The following is a 7,421-nucleotide window of genomic DNA, read 5'->3' on the forward strand; positions in this document are numbered from 1 at the left end:
TAATCTTTCCTAGAAGGTGGGGGGAATGAAGGGAGGCTAAACCTACAGTTGGTAAAGAAGCAACAGTCCTTGCATTGGCCAGGATGGGAGATGTTTGGTCATTTTGTGCTTTGGACAATGTTTAGGATTGGGTTACAGACAGGATTACCAAGGGGTCTTGCTTTTATCTTGATCCATAAAAGTCACATCTCTGTCCTGTTTGATGTTGATGTTCTGTGAAATTGTTTAACAGGGAACACCAGGGTCCACCTGATAGTACCAGGCCAGTTTCAGCTGTTAGAAGATGCTTTTCTCTTTCTAACCAAAACCCTAAGCATCATCATTGATGCCTCTTTTTTGTTCACCAACCCCCCCCCCCATATTTAATCAGTTAGCAAGTCCTATGGGCTCGTGAAAGGCCTCCAGATTTCTCTTCGTTTTTCTCCATTTCCATTGCCTTCATGGTAGTCTGGGAAAAAGTAAATGGACCCCTTTGTCTAATGTAATATGATTGATTCAGTTTAAGTTTTCTTACTGACATTTAAAATGCAGTTTTGCCTCCTTAAGGTAACACCCTACTTACCTCAACTGGATATAAAAGATATTCTCCTGGGTCACTTCTACAAATGGTCAACTCATTCCTCACCTGAAAAAAAAAATCCATCCAGATGATGTTATATACACATAGACATACAAATATACATTTATAAAAGGGAGTCCTACTTTATATATTATTCTGAAACTTCTTTTCCACCTAATTATATTTCTTAAATGTCTATCCAAATTCATTCTTTTATCCTTTAATTCACAATTCTATACTAAGTTGCATGCCCCTTATCAAGCAATGTATTAGAATTAATAATTTATTAGGTACTTCCTATTTGCAGGTGCTCTTTACCCAGATACAGTCAAATATTCCTCATAATAATGCTAAATTGGATGCTTTTATGCCCCCATTTTACAGATAAGGAAATTGAGGCAGGTTATGGTTCCCAATTCCCTCAGCTATAAGTGATGGAGCCAGTGTTCAGCCCCAGGTCTGAGACCCTAGATCCTGCCTTAAACTTCTAGGCTTTGCTCCATCTCATTGAATTCCCTGGAAAAAGTGCTTTGGGGGAATCAGTGAAAGCCTCAGTATTATGTGTCTGAGAGAGACTACATGGAGCTTCGGACCCCTGGAAGAAAAAAACAGAATCATTGTGCACTGTCTCCCACACTAACTTGGGGAGAATGGCTATGGAACTCAACAGTGGCCACTGAGAGCATCTCTTCTTTTCAGTGACAATCCAGGCCTGCCTCCTAGAGGTGACTTCTGGCTCACCTCTCATAGGATTGGTGGGTCAGAGACATACAGACACTTAGACAATCCCTTCCTGACTCCTTTTTCCTGGTGGCTAATCTTATTTATCTTTTTATTAAAAAAAAAAGTTTTCTGGTTTTAAAACTAACACAGGGGCTTCCCTGGTGGCGCAGTGGTTGAGAGTCCGCCTGCCGATGCAGGGGATGAGGGTTCGTGCCCCGGTGCGGGAAGATCCCACATGCCGCGGAGCGGCTGGGCCCGTGAGCCAGGCCGCTGAGCCTGCGCATGCGGAAGAAAACACAGGTTCTTAGTAAAAAATTAGTTGAAGTGGTGATAAAAGGTTAGAGAAGCAAATGAAAATCACCTTAATAGCATCCCATTAGAAGCATGATTGTTATGAATATCCTTCCAGTCTTTTTTTCTTATTTGTGTGTATGTGCACACTCACGTACCTGTGTGCTAGTGTCCAATACACACATAAGAGCTGTGCACTATCGCAACTAGACCACAGATACTCATATGACTCTATATAAAGACAGCAAAACCAAACTTAGAGAGGGTGAGTAATTTGTCTACATAATTAATAGTCATTAGTTACTAGAGCTTAGCAAGAAACAACCTCGTCAGGATGTTAATACAAAAATATTAGGCTTCATCCCCTCTGGAAGAAAAGACACCAAACCAAAATGTTGATGGCAATACTAGAACTTACACTTTCTGGGTATAAGTTTTTATTCTTTTCCAATGAATATGTACTATTTATTAGGCCATAAAGGATAAATGTTTTTGAAATAAACAATTGATGAGGTACAATGGACTGAATGTTTGTGTCCCCCCAAATTCATGTGTTGAAATCCTGACCCCCAATATGATAGTATTAGGATAGTATTAGGCCTCTGGAAGGTGATTAGGTCATGAGGGTGGAACCCTCACAAATGCCCTTATAAAGAGACCCTACGAAGCTCCCCTGCCCCTTCTACCATGTGAGGACAGCAGAAAGATGGCCATCTATGAACTAGGAATGTGTTGTCACCAGACACTGAATCTGCTGGTGACTCCATCTCAGACTTCCTAGCCTCCAGAACTGTGAGCATAAATTTCTGTTGTTTATATAACACCCAGTCTATGATATTTGTTATATCAGCCCGGATGGACTAGGACATGAGGTTAAAAACAAGAGGCTGAAAGAAGCAAACACCACCAGCAGCATGCATTTATTGAACACTTACTATGTACCAGGCACTGTGCTGAGGGCACTATTTCATGTTGGCTCCACAACAACTCTGTACTACGGTGTTAATATCACCACTTTGCAGAATTAGAGGCTAAGATTCAGTGAGGTGAAGGACAAATCTCAAGGTCTCACAGTTAGTAATGATGGTTCTGGAAAGATTTGACTGATTCCAAAACCAGGAATATCATTACCGCTTTCCACAAGCAAATAGAAACTTTTTTTTTTTTTCCTGCTGAGGATCCTCAAATGCATATTCGAGGGAAGATCCTTGCATTAGTTAGGGTTCTGCAGAGAAACAGAAACTATAGGATATACAGGGATATATCCTGGGATATATATATATAAGAGGAGACCTATTACAGGAATTGACTTACTTGGTTATGGAAGCCAGGAAGTCCCACCATCTGCCATCTGCAACTAGAAAACCAGAAAGCCAGTGATGTAATTCAGCCTGAGTCTGAAGGCTTGCCAATCAGGGGGTTGATGGTGTAAGTCTCTGAGTGCGGAAGCCTGAGTATCAGGAGAACCGACATCCAAGGGCAGCAGATAGATGTCTCAGCTCAAGCAGAAAGAGAGAGCCAATTTGCCCTTCCTCCTCCTCTTTCTTCTATTAGAGCCCCCAGTGGATTGGCGGGTGCCCACCCACATCGAAGGGCCATCTGCAATACTCAGTTCCCCAATTCAAATTCTAATCTCTTCCAGAAACATCCTCAGAAGCACACCCAGAAATGATGTTTTACCAGCTATTGGGACATCCCTTAGGCTAATCAAGTTAATACATAAAATTAGCCATCACAATCCCTAAGAAATTAATGCTCCTGCTTAAAAAAGGAGAATGAAAAAAAAAAAACAAAAAAAACAAAAAAAAAACAAAAAAGGAGAACGACCTTGGCTGTCAAGGACAGAGTGAAACTTGTATGTTCACGTGTTGCCAATGACATTCCAAATAGAGGAGCCCCTTCTCAAACGCAGCATTTGTTCTTGGATCATAAAAGAATTGGCGTATTATGGCTACAGGCCTGGAAAAAATGTGTGCGTATGAGGATAAAAAAGGATGTAATATGTAAATAGGAAATACTGTGTTAGGGCACGGGAATTTTTCATGATTATTTTAAAGCAAATCCCAGACTTGTATTTTATCTGTAAATGCTTTAACATTTATCTCTAACAAATATTTAAAACAAAACAAAACATAACCACAATGCTTTTATCACACCTAAACAGAATTAATAATTCTTTAAAATCATCTCATCTGTATTCACATTTTTCCAAGTGTCCCCACATGTCTTTTTTCTGTTGGTTTGATGGCATCACAGTTCAACCTCGTATTAGGTTTGCCTGTCTCTTTTTTTTCTTTTAATTCTTTTTTTCATTTCTAATATCCTACTGGTCTTTTTAAAAATTTATTTATTTATTTACTTAATTAATTTTTTTGGCTGTGTTGGGTCTTCATTGCTGTGCGTGGGCTTTCTCTAGTTGTGGCAAGCGGGGGCTATTCTTTGTTGCGGTGCGCAGGCTTCTCATTGCGGAGGCTTCTCAGTGCAGAGTGTGGGCTCTAGGCATGTGGGTTTCAGTAGTTGTGGCACACGGGCTCAGTAGTTGTGGCTCGCAGGCTCTAGAGCGCAGCCTCAGTAGTTGTGGCACACAGGTTATTTGCTCCGCGGCATGTGGGATCTTCCCGGACCAGGGCTTGAACCCGTGTCCCCTGCATTGGCAGGCGGATCCTTAACGACTGTGCCACCAGGGAAGCCCTTGCCTGTCTCTTGAGTCTCCGTTAGTCTAGACCTCCCGTCTGCTTTTTCCCTTGGTCATCATTTGTTGACTAATGGGTCATTTGGTTGTTGGCGTTGTCCTGGTGAGCACTGATGGCAGTGATGAGGTATCTTCACATGGCTTCTCGGGTTGACATCAACAAGGGAGCCTGGAGCAGAAGAGGAAGGAAATGGCAGATACTCCCACCTGCCGGGTAAGCACAGTCCCAGAGGGTGGCAGCTTCCTCGTGCAGGCAATTAGGATTTTGCAGAAGAACTGGGATATCGGTATCGCCATGACTCCAGAGGCTCTGTTATTTTTTTGTTTTTTTGGCGGTACGCGGGCTTCTCACTGTTGTGGCCTCTCCCATTGCGGAGCACAGGCTCCGGACGTGCAGGCTCAGCGGCCAATGGCTCACGGGCCCAGCTGCTCTGCGGCATGTGGGATGTTCCCAGACCAGGGCATGAACCTGTGTGCCCTGCATCGGCAGGCGGACTCTCAACCACTGCGCCACCAGGGAAGCCCCAGAAGCTCTGTTTTTCTCTTCCCTACTGGAGCCTCCTAGCTGGTCTCCCTGCTCCACTCTTGCCCTCCAGCCAGTGAGCCAGAGATATTTGTCCACCATGCAATCCTGATGTGCTCCTCCCCTCCTCTAAACCCTTCTATGACTCTCTATTACTCTTAAGAGGGTCCAACCTCCTTACTAGACTCCACATTCCTTCAGGTTCCCTACCCTTCCCACCTCCCAAGCTTTATCTCTATCCCCACCTGATGTCTGCATCCAGCAGTTTGGATTTTCTTCAATTTTCTATTGACTTCCTCTTGCTTCTTCTCTCTCACCTCCAGACTTTTGCATACATTTTTCCATCTCTCTGGTGACAACTTCCTTCTTTTGCATCCAAACCGACCTATCCAGCATATCAGATGTTTGTGATGCTTTTGGAGGCATAAGAGGGGAGGTACTATAGATTGCAGGGAATGACAAGTGGGCCTACTTGAAGCTCTTGGAGTACTCTGGAGAATGTATTCTGCCAGGGGTAGGCTTGAAAATAGGAAATGAAGGATTTTCACACGGCTCTTTGGGGTTAGCATCAATGAGAATGCCCAGGACCTTGGCTGGTTTCCTTGGTGCCCATGACTCAGGCAGAATAAATGGGCAATAGGTCTGGGCATTGAAGCAACAGCCTTGTTTCCACATTGTCCCGAGGAACAATGGAGGAGCTCCCATACTCATTCTTAGCTATTCATTATGTGTTGTTCTCACAGCTCTGATATGTATTTAAAAAAATAAAACTGAGTTTATTTATAAAGTTTTATCTAGAGATATTTTCCCATGCATTACACTGTGATGTGACCTACAATTTTCTTTCTATTATTTCTCCACAGACTGTGTGATGGAATGTTTGTGTTGACATTGGTCCACCCCAAGGCGGGTATGCTCCTCCCTAACCACAATACACACTCCTGGGTGGCAAGGAGATTCAATTAAAGGCAACTCTTACAAGTGCTTCAGCTGTCTTTCCCTTTTCTGAACTCTAGAATTTCTGCTCATTAACATTATCAATGTTGAAATCAGTTTTTCATTGATAAGATGAGTGGTGTTTAAGACATGGACTAATTGGAATTACTTTGGGGGTGCCTTCATCCTGGCATTAATAAGGTATAAAAATCTAGTGAGCCCTTCACCCTCTTGTACTCAAGATAGCATTCTCGGTTTGATTCTTAACTAGTCCTGTGCTCCATACTGGTGGGGAGGGTTCTTGGTCATACCCTGCCACTGGAATACTTTTTCATTTGCCTCAGATAAACATTTTGTGTAATGAATTTTGGAGAAACAAAGAGGAACAGAGCTGGGACTTGGAGATTCTAGAATAAGTCGTATCACTATTTTGTGCCTGCTTGCTAAATGTCCTTACTGAAGGAAGAAGTTTTTGTGAAACTTGCTTTCATTAAAACCTAGTAGAGGGCTTCCCTGGTGGCGCAGTACGGGGAACAAGGGTTCAAGTCCTGGTCTGGACAGATCCCACATGCCGTAGAGCAACTAAGCCTGTGTGCCACAACTACTGAGCTTGTGCTCTAGAGCCTGCGAGCCACAACTACTGAAGCCTGCGTGCCCTAGAGCCTGTGCTCCGCAACAAGCGAAGCCCCACTCACTGCAACAAGAGAAGCCCCACTTGCTGCAACTAGAGAAAGCCCACACGTAGCAACGAAGACCCAACACAGCCAAAAATAATAAATAAAATAAATTTATTTTAAAAACCTAGTAGAAAAAGAAAACAAAACCCAAAAACCCTAGTAGAACCAAAGGGTGAAAAAGAAATCCAAGGGGAAACTGGGAAATGCTTTGAGATGAATGAAAATAAAAATACAATATACCAAGACTTATGGGATTCAGTAAAAGCAATGCCTAGAGGGAAATTTAGCTATAATCACTTCCACCTTAAGAAACTAGAAAAAGGAAGAGTAAACTAAATACAAAGCAAGCAGAAGGGAGGAAATAATAAAGATTAGAGCAGAAATAAATGAAATAAAGAGTAGAAAAAATAGAGAGAAATCAAGGAAACTAAAAGTTGATTCTTTGAAAAGACTAACACAACTGACAAACTGACAAACCTTTAGCTAGATGGATCAAGACACAGAAAGCAAAGACTCAAATTAATAAAATTAGGAATGAAAGAGGGAATTATAAGGGAAAATCATAAACAAATGTATGCCAACAAATTAGATAATTTATATGAAATGGATAAATTCATAGAAAGACAAATTAAAACTGATTTGAGAAGAAATAGAAATTTTGAATAGACCTATAATAAGAGACTGAATTAGTAATTAACAATCTTCCTACAAAGAAAAGACCAGGTCCACATGGCTTCACCAGTGAAATCTACTGAATATTTAAAGACAAATTAACAGCAATACTTTACAAACTCTTCCAGCAAATAGAAGAGGAGGGAAATTTTCCCAATCCATTATAAGAGGCCAGTGTTACCTTGATGCCTAAATCAAATACTAACTAAAGAATGTCACTCACCATCCGGCTTTATAAGGATTAAGTCATTAGCCACTGCAATAGCTGACTTTCAACACACTTTGAAGGGAGTTCAGGGCAGAGATCAGGAATGAGGCATTCTGCTCTGGGAAATCTGGCAGGTGTGC

This window comes from Aethalodelphis obliquidens, unplaced genomic scaffold (assembly GCF_003676395.1).
Source record: "Aethalodelphis obliquidens isolate GAN/ISIS:26980383/991018 unplaced genomic scaffold, ASM367639v1 scaffold28, whole genome shotgun sequence".
In the NCBI taxonomy this organism is placed as follows: domain Eukaryota; kingdom Metazoa; phylum Chordata; class Mammalia; order Artiodactyla; family Delphinidae; genus Aethalodelphis; species Aethalodelphis obliquidens.